At 39.7% G+C, this 19,697-nt stretch overlaps 1 protein-coding gene and 1 pseudogene across 3 annotated transcripts in view; both read left to right on the forward strand.

Annotated features, from left to right (window-relative positions):
* KLHL29 (kelch like family member 29) overlaps positions 1–19,697 on the forward strand; it is a 1,282,993-nt gene that overhangs the window by 937,614 nt on the left and 325,682 nt on the right. The gene's annotated exons all lie outside the window — the stretch shown is intronic.
* Positions 5,515–5,688, forward strand: LOC149442427 (U2 spliceosomal RNA; annotated as a pseudogene).

Here is a 19,697-nt window from a genome sequence, read left to right on the forward strand (position 1 = left end):
CACTTTATTAGGTACACCTTGCTAGTACTGAGTTGGACCCCATTTTACCTTCAGAACTTCCTTAATTCTTCATGGCATAGATTCAACAAGATGTTGGAAACATTCCACAGAGTCCATGTTCACATGAGTTACTGTTGCTTTTCAATCATCTTGAACCAGTCTATCCATTCTCCTCTGAGCCTCTGACAAGAACAAGGCATTTTCATCCACACAACTTCCGCTGACTGGATATTTTCTCTTTTTCGGACCATTCTCTGTAAACCCAAGAGATGATTGTTCATGAAAATCCCAGTAGATCAGCAGTTTTTGAAATACTCGGGCCAGCACATCTGGCACCAACAACCATGTCACGTTCAAAGTCACTTAAATCCCCTTTTTCCCTCCATTCTGATGCTTGGTTTGAACTTCAGCAAGTCATCTTCACCACGTGTAGATACCTAAATGCATTGAGTTTCTGCCATGTGATTGGCTGATTAGCAATTGAGCAGGTGTACCTAATAAAGTGGCCAGTGAGTGTATGTGTTTGACCATGTTAGTGTTAGTATTAGCAGTGCACATTCTAAGTTGTCACCTAACTGTCCAATGACAGGTGTCTAAGTGTGCATTCACACCTACAAAATGCATCCAACATCGATTAAATGCGATAACCCTTGTGGGAGTTCCTGGTGATTAGCTACAAGAAGCAACCCTACAGAAAGGAAATGGAGGCTGCTGGCTCCCGCGGCTAATGCGGACACTCACATGTAAATCACTCATGCAGTGCAGACTGCATCCATGGACAATCACTTGCATGTGATTGCTGTGTGAGCAATTGCATGCTAGTGGCAGCAATTAGCTGTTGGATCTGGCAGCCTTCCATTACTTTCAATGGGGCAGCCTCCACCAGTGAGTTGCTGGGAACTCCTGCTGGGGTTCTCCTATACAATTGGTGCTGGGTGCATTTAAAGGTGTGAATGCTTTAAGCTACTAACTTTTTAAATGCATTCGATTTTCCCAGCCAAGCTGTCTTTTTAAATTGTCTTGTGCCTTCTGCTTGAAACTTTAGGATTTTACAAGCTTGCAGCGAGGGATTAGATATGGTTTACACTATTCACACTTTAGTTACTAGACTCTTAAAAGCTTATTCAGATTAGACATGGTTTATATACTTTATATAGATTATACCTTATATAGATTAGGCATGGTTTATACACTACATATTTTTTGCACTATATTTTTAAAGTGGTTCCTAGGTTTGTTATAATTTTTTCTATTTCTTTTCAAGAGCCAAAAAGTTTAAGTTCATATGATGTCAATGCTTTCAAATAGCAAATCTTTGCAAAAAGTCTCACAGTGATCAACTTCTGTTTTCTGTTTTGCCTCACTTGGAAATGTGCTTGAACTTTGCTGGGTGTCTATAAATGAGCTGTGTAACATTTCCGAGGTTATCTGTGTAGGCTACGGAGCCTCATTTTTGTATATGAAAATAGCTGTCATCCTCTTAGGTGCTTTGAAACAGTTTGCACCTACACACTGAGAGCAACAAGGAGGCTAATTTTGTCTTGTCGGCAATGATGAGGGAACCTTTAGAGCAGTGTTCCTCAACCAGGATTCCTTGTAACCCTAGGGTTCATCCAGAGGTTGTTAGGGGTTCCTCAAGCAATGATCAAATAATGTCCCTTCAGTTAATAACCAATTAACTTTTTAGCGACATGTACACCGATCATATGTAACATATACACCAATCAGCCATAATACTATTTGCACTGAGCGGTAAAGTGAACAACATTGATTATCTCAGGACAAGCGCATCTCAAAGTGGGTAGGACATGTTAGGCAGCAAGTGAACATGCTGTCCCTGAAGTTGATCTGTTGAAAGCAGAAAAGATGGGCAAGTGTAAGGATTTGAGCAACTTTGTCAAGGGCCAGATTGTAGTGGCTGAATGACTGGGTCAAGGCATATCCAAATCTGCAGCTCTTGTGGAATGTTCCTGGCCTGCAGTGGTTATTAGCAGCCTTTCTCATCCAGGGTTCATCCAAAGGTAGTTAGGAGTTCCTTGGGCAATAAGCAAATTCTGTCCCTTCAGTTAATAATCACTGGTACCGATTTTAGCGATTTGCAAAGTTGGTCATATATACTGACACAATTTTGGTTCCTGATGAACAAGCCATAATTCGCCCCATGGGCGACCTTGTCTGCACCCTCCTGCCCAACATCCTTCAACTGAAAGTTTGAAGGAGTCGGGCAGAACATTTTCAGCCAAATAGTGCCTGCATCAATTTGAATGGTGCTGGCTGTCAGAATATAATAGCTGCAGAAGGAGATTTATCCATCCATGCTGTTTGGCGTTGATAGAGGAATCTGTTAGATCTTTTTCATTCAGCCTGCAGGCCAAGCAAAAATAGGTGTCAAATATGCTAAGTGCATCACATTCCTTATTATTTTATATATTTGTATCTACAACTTATATTTATGCTAGTGTACCATAAGCTGTAAAAAACAGATGTTCCTTTAAATTTATTTAGAGGTTCCTCTGGGTTGAAAAGTTTGAGAAAGGCTGTTTCAGTGCATTTCTACCATTCACTTTGCCAGATCATTGGAGGAAACCTTAAACATTTTACTAGTTTCTGCAAAGTCAGTAAAAGTTGACCTCCAGCCAAAACCTCTTTCTAGTTTTTGGGACAAATACAAAGTTTTTATTGCACTATACTGGTAAGACTTCCAGTCCTGGAAATACAACAAAAAGTGAGAATCCAACCTTTGACAGTTGTCACCAAGGGTCCCCAATTGGCTGTGGGTCCCCAATTGGCTGTCTCTCCTCTACTCCTGTTGCAGTAACATATAAACCGATCAGCCATAACACTATGACCATTGACCGGTAAAGTGAACGACATTGATTGTCATGTTACAAGGACATCTCAAAGTGGGTAGGATATATTAGGCAGCAAGTGAACATGTTGTCCCTTAAGTTGATCTGTTGAAAACAAAAAAAAAATAGGCAAGCATAGGGATTTGAGCACCTTTGTCAAGGGCTAGATTGTAATGGCTGAATGACTGGATCAAAGCATCTCTAAAACTGCAGCTCTTGTTGAATGTTCCCAATCTGCACTGGTCAGGAGCTTCCAAAAGTGGTCCATTGCAGGAAAACCGGTGAACCGGCAACAGGGTCCAAGGCTCAATGATGTATGTGGGAGGCGAAGGTTGGCCCATGAAGTCCTATCTAATAGAAGAACTACTGTAGCTCAGACTGCTGAAAAGGTTATTTCTGGTTCCAATAGCAAGATATCAGAATCCACAGTGCATTGCATTTTGTTACATATGGGCCAGCATAGCCACAGACTGATTAGGGTGCCCATGCTGACCTGTATCCACAGACAAAAGTGGCTACAATGGGTACATGAACATCAGAACTGTACCACTTAGAAATGAAAGAAGGTGTCCTGGTCTGATGAACTCAAGAATGGTTTGTAGAACACAAGGAGTATGAGGTGTTGACTTGGCCTCCGAATTCTCCAGATTTCAATCCAATCAAGCATCTGTGAGATGTGCTAGAAAAACAATTCCAATACATGGAGGCCCCACCTTGCAACTTACAGGACTTAAAGGATCTGCTACTGACGGCTTGGTGTCAGATACCACAGCATACCTTCAGAAGTCTCAGGGAATCTATGCATCGATGGGATATGGTGGGTCATCACAATGTTATGACTGATTGGTGTATAACATTTTAGATTTCTCTTACTATATGTCCTGTGACAATGGTTCCCAATTATGACAAAGAAAGCAATACAAACGTCTGAAGATATTAGTCCTTCCTGGCTTCCTTTGCAAAGAAGCAAATGTTTTAACCAGGACTCCACTTTTGGGCATTGCCATCATGTAATTTTATACTGAATCTTATGGAGGCATTCATGAATTTGTGTGTTGATTTGTGGAGTAATGGCAAATAAGCGATTCAACATCAATTAAAATATAGAGTGATGCAACACATAAAGTATCAATTGAAAATACGATCTACCAGAAGTGGTCTATTTAAAATGATTATTTGATCAATTTTTATTATGCTCAGTTTTCTAACATGCACAATTATTCAATTGATTGATCAGGAAAAAAACTATAAAATTCTGCCACAGCCAATCAAGTTATCAGTGGTGAAATTGTTCAAAAGCTCACTAAATGGATCAAATGGAGGTTCCGTGGTTTACGATTCTTATTTTAATTGCATCAGATGATCAACTGAATGACAATATCAATATGTGTGTCACCACATTTAGTGACTGTTGAGTTATAAAAACTCATGTAATGATGCTATCAAAGTGCATTGATTTTTCTTAGTTAATCGCACCTACTTAGTACAATTTATACCGTTTTATATCACCCCTCTGCACAGTTTAATTGTGATCATATTCTCTTTCTCTGCTTGTCTGTAGATTTCTGTATTTTATGGAAATGGATGTTGAGGTTATGTCATATCTCCAGTGGTGTCCCAAATATGAACTGCTACTAGGCTATACCTTCAAACTACTGTACTGAAAGGATTATCACAGATAATCCTTTCCCCCTCTATTTACACAAACTAGCTGCCATAACATGTCTACGGAATGCTGTGTGGAAATCTTGCCTTGAGTGCGGTCAGATTGCACCTGCATAAACACATGCCGTTTTGCGTCTATGGGCAAAAAGAGATTCACAACGATAAACTCCTAGAGAAAGGAAAATATTTATTGGCTTATCCTATAATATTTAAACCTGACAAATATGGTACAACAATGAATTCCAGCAGAAGCAGTTAAAATATAAAAGTCCTTCTGGAGTCGCCTTAAAACTCATTCATAAATAAAGCCAGAACCAGCAATTACACAGCTAGGAGATATTTTTGCATGCCATTATCTCTTAACTATTAGAATTGTGTAACATCTCTGGAATTAAAACTGCTCTATAGAACTGTAATTAGTTTCTTCGACAATTCCCATTGCTCTTGGTGTAAGGTAACAGGGAGAAATCATTTCTGTCCTCACATTGTTGTTACAAATCCCTAAAGACTGAAGTGCCTGCCGAAAAAAGTTTCCAGTATGAATAGTTTTGTATAGTTCAGAGTTCTGTGCGTTTAGCATTATTCCCCAGCCGTTAAAAATACAGGTATACGGATAGAGCCCAGTAATAGCAAAATTATTTACATGAATTATGCATTATTTTGCATATGCAATTCTACTTTGAAGACATCTACTAGAGCAGAATGATTTCGTTTTCTGGGAATTGCAGGAAAAGGAGATACTAGCTTTTTATCATCATTTAAGTGCAGGGCAGGATTGCCATCATTGAAGCCTGCCTTTCTCAACTAGGTTCCTCCAGAGGTTCAAGGGGTTCCTCAAGCAATTAGTAATTTCTGCCTTTGAGATAAGTAACCAGTGTTGTGAATTATCTTTTAAGCTATCTGTAAGGGCAGGATTCTTCCCACTGACCACAAATGTAAGGACCATCACAGTAATGTGCTGTAAGCGGTAAATATAGTATTTAATAGCAGCAGGAGGAGGATCGCTTCTCAGCCTTTTGGCTAAGATCAAATGTAGTACCTGTTCTTATCAGTGTCTAGTAGGGGTGCTCCCCTATCGTTCTGGCTCTATGGCTGTGATGGTTGCCTGTATAGTACTACTGCTGGTATGATGGAGGTCATACAACAACAAACAAAAATTCCCAGCTCAACTTACTGGCCTGCCTGCAACCAACCAAATTGTCTTGTCTAAGTTCACGTTAAAAAGAGGGGTTTAGTTTTCACACATTTGCAAATACATGCTTAAGCTGCAGAGTCTTTTCATGGCACCCCAGTATTCTGCAGTCCTAACTATAAATTTTAAAAAGCCTCCATAGTAGAAGCATATGTATAATAATGGATAGATTGAGGGCAGGTAAGCCTGGAGGGAGCCCACCCTTCCTTAAAGGCACAAAGGCACACTGTACACCCAGCCCATAGCACAATGGCAGTAAAGGTTTCCAGTACCCCCCCCCAATATACCAAGAGCACAAGCAAACAACTGCTCCCACCTATAACTGGCCATTGCAGCAAGGAGCACATGGAAGGGCAACGTAGGTCTAACAACAACAAAGAAAAGTTCCCAGCTCAACTTACCAACCAGCCTACCAACTACCAGTTCACGTTAAAAACAGGGGTTTAGTTTGCAAATATATGTGTAAGCTGCAGAACCTCTTCACAGTACCCCAGTATTCTGCAGTCCTAACTCTATAAATTTTGAGTGCCTCCATAGTAGAAGCACATGTACTGTATAATAAGGGATAGTTTGAGGGCAGGTAAGCCTGGAGGGAGCCCATCCTTCTTAAAGGCACAGGGGTGCACTGTACATCCAGCACATATGGAGGTTCTCAAAATTTGAGAGCCCACAGTGTCAAGCACACCTTGGGATTGGCATCCTGTGGGTACCAGAGTAGCAATATGGGCATGGGACCCCACTGTGTGAAACAGTACAAGGCCACATCACTAAAGCTTTTTTTCTGCAAAACGCCTCATGGGCTAGGTCTTATGGCCGAGACCAGGGCAATTTTTGTTACCTGGCTTCAAGGCCTAGCAAATGCACTAGCACCATTTTATTTTTTTTATTTATTTTTCTCATATGTGTGTAACTTTGTATTTATGTGTGTGTGTGTGTGTGGACCTACCCAGAAGTCTAGGGGGAGGATGTGTGGCCCTTAGGTTCCTTCTTCCCTTGCCTTAGGAGGGGGGGTCTCTCCTCAGAGTAGCCCCTCAACTAGTACTTGTTGGTCAGCTTTAGCTGACCATGAGGAGTGGCATCCATTAGACATTTTGGCTAGGTGTGCCTTGCCCCTGTCAGGAGTCTTGTGCCCCTGGGGCTCAGGGAAGACTCCTTCTTCATGAGGGGACCATATGACACACCTTAAGTGCACTTTTTTTGTGTGGGTTCACATACATTTTTTGTGTATTTGGTGTTTTGTTTTTGCACATTGTACTGCGGGTTTGAGAAGATAAATATTATTAGCGGGTGTTCCTTGAAACTGAGAAAAAATCTCAAGGATTCCTCCATGTTAACAAGGTTGAGAATATCTTCAGTAGACACACAACCTTTGGAGCCCTAAGTACCAGCCCACTGCTGGGTTCTCCTCTCTTACAAAGAACATTTTCTTACTTACTGGTCCTAGAGTTGGGGTTGCCATCCAGTTTGTAATCATTGCTTAAAGTGGTCCTAAAGGCTCAAGGTTTTGTTACCTTCATGCATTCTATGCATGAAGGTAAAAAACCTTCTCTGTGCAGCATCCCCCTCAGCCCCTCTAATACTCATCTAAGCCCCCTCTCGATCCAGCAATATGCACTGGAGTTTCAGCTATCCAATTACTCCCTCTCCTCATTGGCTGAGTCAGAAATGGGAGCTATTGGCTCCAACTGCTGTCAATCACAGCCAATGACCCAATGAGAAGAGAGGGTGCAGGGCCAAGATGCAGCTCCACAAGTAAATGGATACAGGGAGCAGGGGGTGCCCCTATACCAAGCTTCTAGCTGTGGGGACACCCGACAGGAGGGAGGGACCAGTAGCACCAGCAGGGCACCCAGGAAAAGGAGGATCCAGGCTGCTCTGTGCAAAACCACTGCACATAGCAGGCAAGTATAGACATGTTTGTTATTTAAAAAAAAGAAAATAAGCTTTTAGAATCACTTTAAAAAATGCAGAAAGATATGCTGAGAGAGGTAGAGTGGCTTCCATTGTTGTCCTTCCTTTCCAAAATACTCATCACCTGTCAATTTTGGGCTTCTGTAAAATATTGATCTTTTCATTTTTTTTTCTTTTCATTTGAATAAAAGCCACATTCTGTGTGTTTATCAAATGTTCATCTTGTACTGCCTTGAATGGTTCTCTTTACAATGTGCATTACACATGAATCTGCAGTTTGACACCAGTTTGTTCAAATATTGATGCGATTCCACAATTGTTCAAATGGAACTAAACCTTCCTATCCTTTACAGTCAAGGAAGCTGCCATTTAGCCTCCGTTGTCATGGTGCTGCACATGTGATCATTTGTAACGCCAGCTATTTGATAACTTGATAGTTTGGTTGAGAGCACAAGAAATAGTGACAGTGATCATTCACAGCATGCCTTGAATGTAACATTTTGAAATGAAATAAATGTTAAATCAATGTTTTTTTTGTACTGTAAATGATTACTACACTTACAGGTGAAACTCAAAAAATTAGAATATCGTGCAAAAGTTCATTTATTTCAGTAATGCAACTTAAAAGGTGAAACTAATATATGAGATAGACTCATTACATGCAAAGCAAGATAGTTCAAGCCGTGATTTGTCACAATTGTGATGATTATGGCTTATAGCTCATGAAAACCCCAAATCCACAATCTCAGAAAATGAGAATATTGTGAAAAGGTGCAATATTCTAGGCTCAAAGTGTCCCACTCTAATCAGCTAATTAAGCCATAACACTTGCAAAGGGTTTCTGAGCCTTTAAATGGTCTCTCAGTCTGGTTCAGTAGGAATCACAATCATGGGAAAGACTGTTGACCTGAAAGCTGTGCAGAAAACCATCATTGACACCCTCCATAAGGAGGGAAACCCTCAAAAGGTAATTGCAAAAGAAGTTGAATGTTCCCAAATTGCTGTATCAAAGCACATTAATAGAAAGTTAAGTGGAATTGAAAAGTGTGGAAGAAAAAAGTGCACAAGCAGCAGGGATGACCACAGCCTGGAGAGGATTGTCAGGAAAAGGCCATTCAAAAGTGTTGGGGACTTTCACAAAGAGTGGACTGAGGCTGGAGTCAGTGCATCAAGAGCCACCACACACAGACGGATCCTGGACATGGGCTTCAAATGTTGTATTCCTCTTGTCAAGCCACTCCTGAACAAAAACAACGTCAGAAGCGTCTTACCTGGGCTAAAGAAAAACAGACCTGGTCTGTTGATCAGTGGTCCAAAGTCCTCTTTTCTGATGAGAGCAACTTTTGCATCTCATTTGGAAACCAAGGACCCAGAGTATGGAGGAAGAATGGAGAGGCACAAACTGCAAGATGCTTGAAGTCCAGTGTGAAGTTTCCACAGTCTGTGTTGATTTGGGGAGCCATGTCATCTGCTGGTGTTGGTCCACTGTGCTTCATTAAGTCCAGGGTCAGCGCAGCCGTCTACCAGGAGATTTTGGAGCACTTCATGCTTCCTTCCGCAGAGGAGCTTTATGGGGATGCTGACTTCATTTTCCAGCAGGACTTGGCACCTGTCCACACTGCCAAAAGCACCAAAACCTGGTTCAATGACCGTGGGATTACTGTGCTTGATTGGCCAGCAAACTCACCTGACCTGTACCCCATAGAGAATCTATGGGGCATTGCCAAGAGAAAGATGAAAGACATGAGACCGAACAATGCAGAAGAGCTGAAGGCCGCTATTGAAGCATCCTGGTCTTCCATAACACCTCAGCAGTGCCACAGGCTGATGGCTTCCATGCCACTCCGCATTGAGGCAGTAATTGCTGCAAAAGGGGCCCAAACCAAGTACTAAGTACATATGCATGCTTATACTTTTCAGAGGTCCGATATTGTTCTATGTACAATCCTTGTTTTATTGATTGCATGTAATATTCTAATTTTCTGAGATTGTGGATTTGAGGTTTTCATGAGCTGTAAGCCATAATCATCACAATTATGACAAATCCCGGCTTGAACTATATTGCTTTGCATGTAATGAGTCTATCTCATATTGAGTTTCACCTTTTAAGTTGCATTACTGAAATAAATGAACTTTTGCATGATATTCTAATTTTTCGAGTTTCACCTGTACAGTCACCCTCCAGCCTTTAACCAATAAAGTGTAGCACTTGTTAGTGGTTTTGTATTTATGCTCTTATTTTATTTTGTATTGGAAAAAATAATTATTATTTTCAAAAAAAATTTTATTAGGTAAATATGTCTGAGATTGTCACCAAAGTGGACTGTGCTCCAAAATAACAAAATGTTGGGTCCTTCCCTTACAAAGTCCTATGAATGCTTATTTCAACTTGTACATCTCACAGTTGCTTTTAAGCTGCACCCAATCTCTTATCCCGTATCAGTTGTGTGTCCACAGGTCTTCAAATACTGCTTATTAATATGTTTTATTCTTTTTAGTCCTTTTGAAGAGGAGAATAGATTTCAGTAAAAATTAGAGAACCACTTATTGTCCTTACACACTTGTGCAAAGGAGGGCGCTTACTAAACCACACGGAGTCAGTCTATTGTTCCACCTGACTCAATAGAAGCCGAAAAGTGGAACTGCAGCATTTTGGATAGAGTGGTAAAAGTTTAAAAAATATTTTCAAGTTCTCAATTTTTTCTGTCAGTGTCCCACTTTGGGAGATTATTCCCCATTTTGGGCCCTGTAATTCTTCAGGACAGAAATAGTGCACAGATAGTAATAAAACCCTGACAGTGGTTTACTCTGCTATCCCATCCATGCTAGCCAAAAAGTAAAAGTTTATATTAAAACTAAAAAAAAAATCATAATTTTCTCATAACCTGTATTTTCTCAAGCTTGCATTCTTGTTAGCAGCCTATGTATAATTGACTAGGCCAGCTGGCCCATTTCTCTTCTAAAAAGGAGGGTTTGTTACTCTAATCTTTTTAATTTGTTGGAAAACCAATCTAACATATTAACAACATAGCAATAAATCAGCCTCCAGAAAGTTCTGGCTGAGTGTGCCACCTGGTGGCTGCTAGTGGGATACAGGATACTCCGTGAAAATATTTTATGTTTACCGATTGAACAGAAATAAAATATTGTTAGTCCTAAACATAATAAAATATATACAAAAACAAACTACCATTCCAAGCTACATTTTCAGGTTGACAGGACCTTTAAACAATTGTAATATGTAATATATATATAATATGTTAGTTACCTTTTGTTGAATTTCATTTTTTATATATTTTGTGTCTGTGAATGTATGGCCTATATTGTCTTAATAAGAAGGTCCCTCGTGATGTTCAGCTAATCTGATATATTTTGCTGTTCCATGCAGTAAAAACAAGCATCATTTGATACCCCTCTTTGTGATATAGTGGCCTGGTCTAGTCCAGTTATTTGTCACCTATGTTGCATTAGCTGTAGAGTAGCCGTTGTAAGTGTCCTCTTATCAGGCCTTTGCTTTCTACCCAGCATTCATTACAGTCTTATCGGACTGCCACTTCTGTCTCTGGCTCTGTATTAAGGCTATAGATTGATTCCATGCAGTGCAGTACAGGTCAGTCTGTGAAGTCAATTCTCATCTCTGCTTCACAGCCAATTCATCTCAGATATGTCATATTCCACCCTCGTTTAGAAATATTTCATATATCTCAATGTATTTTGAAGATCCTACATGTTGATTGTGGCCATAGTCAGATAGTGTGGGGCATAATCACTTAGGCACCAAGTAATTTGAAAGGGGAAAAACATAAATTGCTAGACCTTTCAAAATAAAATGAAAATGTCATACTAAAACATAATTTATTGAACCCTAAAATGTGTAAATCCTACTTTTCATATTCCTGATATGTGCCTGCTGTACCATGTACCTATATGAAAACGTATCCTGTTCTTTTTATTGCTTCCTTTGTGTGACATCCCTGGTGTTCCTGCCAGTCCCTCAGCTTTCCTATTAAAAACTGGCCACTCTGGGCATGAGAGCAGAGTGTGGTCAGCTCTCTAGCTGTGCTGGAAACTCATCCTGCTTTCCTCCAATGATCAGACATGTCCTGACACAACCCCTGTGCACAACCTTTCACTGGAAAGGTAAGTGTACTGTTGTTTCTCCTCCCCCAGCTCTTATGAAGCTGAGAACAGAGGGAATGTGATCACTTAAAAAAAAGGGGGAAAAATGTATTTATAATCAATTTTTTTTATATCGATGCACAAATGTTTTGCCTTTCATTTCTATTTTAAACTGAATGGGTTGTTTTACAAGGTGAGGGTTTACAATCACTGTAAATGTTAAATATAACAACCTAACCAGTAAATATAACCCTCAACCTGAAGGCAACCTAAAACTTAACCTTTAACTTAAAGATGAACTTCAGTTTGTTGTAAAGTCAGCAGCTGCAATTACTGTAGTTGCTGACTTTTAAAAATCATTTGCTTACCAGTGCCTGGGATCAAGCTCTGTCTTCCCTCAGCCAGTTCTTCTTAACACTGCGAGTTCCCAGCACCGCCATCTTGGATACGGAGGACCGCTGTGGCTTCCTGAGGAACCAGGGTTTAATGAATGCCCCTGCAGCATCCTGGGACATGTCACATGTCCCAGGAGGCAGTGGGAGAGGGCAGGGCAAGGGGCATCATCCTGGTTTAGGTGAGCATTGCGAAAGTGGAGCGGGTCCTGATAAAATCAGTACTCTCGTTGATCCCCCTACACAAAAAAACTGTAACTCAGCAGGACTTCACTTTTTGAAGTTCCATTTTATTATGACCTTAAGTGCAAGTGTATTGACGTTAAAGGGGTTTATTTGATAAAGCTGGAGAGTGCAAAATCTGGTGCAGTTCTCCACAGAAACCAATCAGCTTCCAGGTTTTTCTTTTTGTCAAAGCTCAATTGGACAAGCTGAAACAAGTTAGAAGCTGATTGGCTGCCATGCACAGCTGCACCAGATTTTGTACTTTCCAGTTATAGTAAACCGACCCCAAAGTGCATCTAATCCCATGTGTAATATATTGCAGTTTACCAAAATGTGTTTGTTGCATTAGTTTACTCTTCCATGTTTTTTGTTTTCTTTTTTTTATTCAGCTGGTGATCCTGAAAGTAACTCAAGTTCTAGGTGACACTGTTAACTCAGGAGGAGCAGCATTGCCACCTTTGAACAGAAATTGTCCCAGCGCTACAGATTTCTACCACTTCTCCTCATCTCCATGACATAGAGTGTGTTGTAGTCCACAGAGACAGTTGGGAACATCAATAGTATAGCATAGTATAGTATAGTATATATTTCTCTCAGTAGGGGTTTCCCTTAAAATAGCTCTGAGCACAGTATTTGCACCATTTTATTCCAACATCCCATTAAACTGTTATGTTCTTTTAATGCCCTAAGATAATAAAATGCTACAAGGACTAATCTTGCTTATCAATGTTCTTGACAATGCTAAACAAGAGCACCACACTGGAAAATTTATAATCGGTGAAGTCAGATGACGGCATTGAAAAGAATTACATTAGTGTCATGTTAATATATTGTGAAGGCTTTTACAGCTAATAATTACATCATTGGCAGAGGAAGTCAGTTGGTAAAACATTTATAGCTATTGGCACAGACTAATGCCTTGCTGTGGCAAGTGTCGGTTGTTAATATTCCCTGCCTTTTAATGAGCTCTCCGAGGTAACACATCACAGAGTTAAACAATGACATTAATGGCCTCTTATTACCATACTTTGTTTTTAGCCAATTAAACTATCGGAGAACTTTAGACACTAGTTGAGAAAGTTGGAAAGAATGTGGACTGATCTGTTAATGGTACAGATCTTTAACGGGTAGCTGTACATCGAGTTCTTGTAGACAGCTTTCCTGGCTTAATAAGAAAGGAGACTTTTAAGAAAGAGTCTGGATATTAATTACCATAAATCCATGTGACACATTGGGGTTGATTTATGAAAGCAAATAGACTGTTCACTTTGCAAGAGAAACTGCACTTTGCAAGGGAATTTTTGCAAGGAGCTTAGTAAATGTTGTGAAATTTAACGTTGCAAAGACTACCCAATCACATGCAAGGACAACACAAAAAAACTAAATTTTTGCTTGTACGTGATTGGGGGATGAAAGTCAGCAGAGTTTCCGCTCATTCATCAAGGGTAAAATCTCTTGCAAGGTGAACAGCCTATTTTCTTTTACTATATCAACCCCTGCATGTTCCTGGTTGGTCTACAACATGAAAACAAACAGGGTGCAAATGCCTAACACCAACGCCTAGGCACCAACCAGGCACATGTACAAAGATTGTCAAACTTGACACTTGACACTCAGAAATGGATACCATCTCTAGGTGTGATCCCATGGACATTTCACAACCAGAACTTGAAAGAAATGGCAGTGCAGCCCTCTTCAGACCAGGGAAATCCAACACTGCACAAAAACATGAAAACAAAGAGGGCACAAGTGCTTAGTGCATTACCTTAAAACAATTTAATGAAAATGAAAGACAAAGATTTTACTCACAAACCAAGTAGGTAATTGGCATGTGGTTGCATAAACACACAATGTGGACTGCTCTCCACCGCCAACTGAAGACAAGATGGTGTGAGCTGCTGACGTGTATCGGGCAGCCTTTACTTTGAGGACGGGGACAGGGTCCCCGAAACGCATCAGTGGGCTCACACCATCTTGTCTTCAATGGAGGTGGAGAGTGGTCCACATTGTGTGTTTATGCAACCACATGCCAATTACCTACTTGGATTGTGAGTAAAACCTTTGTCTTTCATTTTCAATAAATTGTTTTAAGGTAATGTGCTAGGCACTCACGCCCTCATTGTTCTTTGTTTTCATGTTTTTGAGCAGTGTTGGATTACCCTGGTCTGAAGAAGGCTGCACTGTCATTTCTTTCCAATCCTGGTTGTGAAAAATCCATGGGATCACACCTAGAGTGATAGTATCCATTTCTGTGCACCAAGAGTCAAGTTTGACAATCTTTGTACATGTTCCTGGTTGGTGCCTAGGTGTTCATGATGTTGCCGGAGATTGATTTGCTGAGAAAAAATAAAATTTGTACGGTATCATAACTTGTGATTATTGGAGAGTTAAACAGACCTTGGATTGCAGGCAGGCACTTACCGCTGAAGGTAAAGATCGAAGAGCTGTTCAGAAGGGAAGCCAAAAATGCTAGCAGACCCAAAATCTAGATGAGTAAGGAGTAGGGTGGTCGTAAAGTGGAACTTCACTCTCTCAATCAACATTACCTATTTTGAATCCTTATGCTGCTAGTATTAGTAAATAGACAGGAAAGTATATCATATTCACTTGTGTGAAACTGTTTTTTACATTTCTTTAGTTACTTCTAGTTTACATGCCCAGGCAAATGATGCCATACATCTCAGGAGTCTTCAGGAGGGGCTTTCTCAACTAAGCACACCCTCCTGCATGCATGCTTGAGCTAAGAGAAGATGGATTCTAGGAAGTAAATGCTACTTGAATTATCTGCCCGTACTCAAGCTGGCCACTGCCAAAAATGCTAGGAGGTGTTTTTGTAAGTGATTTCTCAGCATAATATAACTTGGAGACATGGATGGATGGGGGAGTTTGCTTTGAATATTAAAAATTAATTATTAAAAATTAATTAAACAGCATTTTTAATTTGTGGTCATGTAAGCTGCTCTCTACAAATTTCATAGCCCATAGTCCATCTAATACATACAGTGGGACCATAGAAAACAAATGTAGCCACCCTCTAACAGGAAGTCGAGTCATAGTATTTTATTTTTTTTATTTATTTCAGGTACTTATATAGCACCGTCAATTTACGCAGCACTTTACATATATATTGTACATTCACATCAGTCCCTAACCCTCAAGGAGCATACAATCTAAGGTCCCTAACTTACATTCATACATACATATAATAGGGCCAATTTAGACAGGAACCAATTAACCTACCAGCATGTCTTTGAAGTGTGGGAGGAAACCAGAGTACCCAGAGGAAACCCATGCAGGCACAGGGAGAACATAGTAGCAAAACAAAAGGAATTTAAAGATTTGGAGAAGCCTGAGAGCAGTAGAAGGGATTTTTTAAAATTAAAAATACATACTTAAAGCAGAACTACACTGTATTTGAGCACCACAAACCAAAAGCACTATTGAATTCATTTTTAATAATTAAAGCAAACCCCAACATCCATCCATGTCTCCATGCTTTATTTTGCAGAGAAATCACTTACAAAAACACGCCCTAGCAAATAACTGGCCGTGTCCATCTTGGGTAAGGACATGATTCATGTGCCATTTATTTCCCGGAAATTATCTGCACTTAGCTAAGACAGGAGGGCGTGCTTAGCTGAGAAAACCCCTCCTCCTCTCCTGAAGACTCTTGGGATGTATGACATCACTTGCCTAGGCATGGAAACCAGGAAGTAACTGAAGAGATGTAAAAATATACAGTTTAAAACAAGTAAATATGATATACTTTTCTAGCTATTTACCAATGCTAGCAGCATAAGGATTCAAAATAATCAATGTAGATTGAGAGAGTGAAGTTCCACTTTAAAAAGAATTTTCTTCTTTTTTTTAACCAGAGTTAGGTGACACATTAAAGTGGTTCTAAAGCCTTAAGGTTTTTTTTACCTTCACGCATTTTTTGCATTAAGGTAAAAAAAAAAAGCCTTCTGTGTCTAGGATCCCCTCACCCCCACCAGATTGATAACATCAGGAGCTATTGGTTCCTGCTTCTGTCAGTTCAATCCTATGACACGCAAGTGTCCTTCGCTCTCTCTTCCTCTCTTTTATACCTACCTACCTTCTTTCCTTCTTTCTTTACTTTCTACTCCTTCCTTCCTTCCTTTCTTTCTTTCTTTCTTTCTTTCTTTCTTTCTTTCTTTCTTTCTTTCTTCCTTCCTTCCTTCCTTCCTTCCTTCCTTCCTTCCTTCCTTTCCTCTATTTTTCCTTCCATCCCTTCCTTTACTTACTTTCTCCCTCCCTTCCTTCCTTTTCTCCTTCCTTCCTTCCTTCCTTCCTTCTTTTCTTTCTTTTTCTTTCTTTCTTCCATTTTTCCTTCCTTCCTTTCTTCTATTTTTCCTTCCATCCCTTCTTTCCCTCTTTCTTCCTTTCCTTCTTTCCTTTGTTCCTGACAGAAACATTGTTATTTGTGTATTAACTCTCCCTGCTGATTATAGAATTATAGCAGTCTTCTTATAAAAGAGAATTTCTTCACTGGTGTCTTTGTTCATTCTACATTTAAGCAGAATAATAGGTGTCTCCTTCTGTCCCACATTTTTGGATTAGTGGTTCTATAATTGTATACCAGATATTTGCATATGATTTTATTTCATTACAAGAATACAATTCTGCAAACTGGAGCAGATAAAAAAAAAAACTGGGTCATTACCAGTAACAGCTTTTATTATCTAACTTACTCTTTTGAATTAGAAGATGGGTTCTCCTCTTGGTTGCTGCAGGTAACAGTTGCATTTTTGTGTGCTCCAGTTAGGAAGGTCATCTCCCCTGACTCATACACTACGTGTGCTGCACTGTGTTGAGCTCAGCCTTTTATGCAATATTCCCAGCAGCTTCCATATTACTCTTAATAATAGAATGTAGTTTTGGTGTTCTTGTTAAACACGCTGCACAAAGTTTTAAAAGTCAAATGTCAAACTCAAAGCAGATTCTGTGGAATTTGGTGACTTTGTAAAACTTTTAAGTAGGTCTTGTGGATCAGGCTACATCCATTTTAATGGAAACTACTTAACAAAAATAGTAAGGAAAAAAAATATGTCATTTTCTTCTTTTGTCACCAGCTATAGTGATCTAATCAATAATATCAATTACTAAAATATGTGCAGTTTTTTGATAATAAGAATCTTATTAAAATATCTTGTCTTGACTATTTATCTTACAATATTCTGGATAGTAGCGCATAGGGTTACTATATCTCTCTCGACTATCTAGCTGAAGAGTTTGATGAGCTACTTGAAAAATCTCACATTTCTTCCTGATTCTCTATATCCATTATATTCTTTTTTGAAATGTCATTCTTCAAATGTGCACAGGGACGACTTGCACTGTGTCTGTAGGAATGCTGTAAGGGACATCAATTAGACAAAATGAGGCTATTGGAAAGTATTTTAAAGGCCCTGTGGTTTGAAGTCATATTTTGTTTTTTAGTTTAGAAAAGTCTTATCTTGTGTTACAATATGTATTACAAATCAATATTTAATTCATAATAAAGGAAACCCAGAGCACTATAGGTTAACTAAAAAGACAGCACCTCCTTTTCAGCCACACAGCCATCCAATAAGGTATGAATCATTCCCAAGTCTGTAAATTACAGACATTTTTTACTGCAGATGGTAAGGAGAAACAGGGAAAATGAAAAGCCAAGAAAGAGAAAGTGAGGAGTGAAGTGCTCCACATACATATTCATATGTAATATTTCCTATTTATCTAAAAAAAAAATGTAATTTAATTTTGAGGTTTAAAGTGAACCTGTGGTTTGCCCATGCAGGGATGGACATACCATTTATGCAGACTTTGCAATGGCACAGGAACCCTGTGGGATTTAGGGATCCATTGACACAGCCCATGGGATAGGTCATGCAGATGCTGGTACCTCCTACAACGTCCCACTTCTAGGGCAGGTGAGAAGAAAAGGCTATGGACTAATTATGTCATAGCACTGACTGGCTCAGCAATGTTACATGATATGAGTTGCATGCTCCTCCATATATAAAAGTACTGGATATTGGTCCTTCAGCTTGAACAGAGCAGAAGGATAGTTGCTGTGTATTATATTATTATAATATATAATAAAATATATTAAAGTAGTTCTAACGGCTGTAGGTTTTTTACCTTCATGTATTGTATGCAGCAGAGACTGTCGACAACGTCACTGGATCAGCGGGGGCTCAGGTAAGGATTGGGGAGGGGGTGGGCTGCACACAGAAGGTTTTTTTACCTTCATGTATTCTATGCATGAACTCTTCCTCCACATTGGCTGAGACAGCAGCAGGAGCTCATTGGCTCCAGCTGCTGTCAGCCACAGCCAGTGAGCCACTGAGGAGAGAGTGGGTGTCATATGGACACAGAGCAGCGGCTCAGGGACGAGCACGCGTCGGTGCCCCCAGGGCAAGCAGGATTGGGGCTGCTCTGTGCAAAAACAAAGCACAGAGCAGGTAAGTATAGACATGTTTGTTATTTAAAAAAAATAGTGAAGCTTTATTGTCACTTTAATGTAATCATTTTATGTGCCATATATGAAATATTGCAGTTTTTATTTTATTTTCAGCCAGAAGAAGGTGCTTCATGTTTCTTTTTTACCGTATTCTTACTTGCTTTGTTGGAAACAGACTTCTTGTCTACGGAGCTCTATAGCTCAAGCTCACAAACAGTACTGAATGAGGAGAGTGGCATTTCCCACTCCCTTCCTTTCCAGTTCTGCTCTGTTTAGAGAGAGCTGTTATGGAGTATCAAATAAAGAGAGGCAGTCTGAAATTAAACAGCTTCTGCTGCATACTGTCTTTAGTTTGCCATTGGTTTTTTGTCCTGCATTTGTTTTTTTCTAATTCAGGGATTTTATATAAATATTCAAAAAAAGTTTTAAACAGCTGTAAAACTTTTAAACTTGATCTTGGGTAATGGCAGATTTAGTTTGTTCTTCCTCTTAAATTTTTTTTCTACAAGCCCTAATTCAGAGTTTTCCTCCTCCAGTGCTTGTACCTGACATGATTCCCCTACAGAAGCCTGTGGCTGTTGAAATCCTCATAGACAGCGGTGTTTCTGGAGAAATTGTGAAAGGCAAAACAATACCGCAGCCCTCCCTGCCGCAAATAACAATTAAGCACGTACTGAATATTTTTCATTCACACTACGGCCCTGGTGGATTGATACATTTTCCTTATCAGGATTCATTTATCTTTTCAGGGACTCAGGCTCAGTAGAATCCCCTTTCGCTGACAATTTGTGAATAAATCACTTCAGCTGCAGGAAAGTGCAGAGATTTAATCCATGTTATAAGAGCCTCTCCAGATGACATAGTAAAACTGCTTCTCT

The sequence above is a fragment of the Staurois parvus genome, unplaced genomic scaffold, assembly GCF_062004578.1.
Source record: "Staurois parvus isolate SC_StPar_1 unplaced genomic scaffold, SC_StPar_1.0 ptg000886l, whole genome shotgun sequence".
Classification (NCBI taxonomy): domain Eukaryota; kingdom Metazoa; phylum Chordata; class Amphibia; order Anura; family Ranidae; genus Staurois; species Staurois parvus.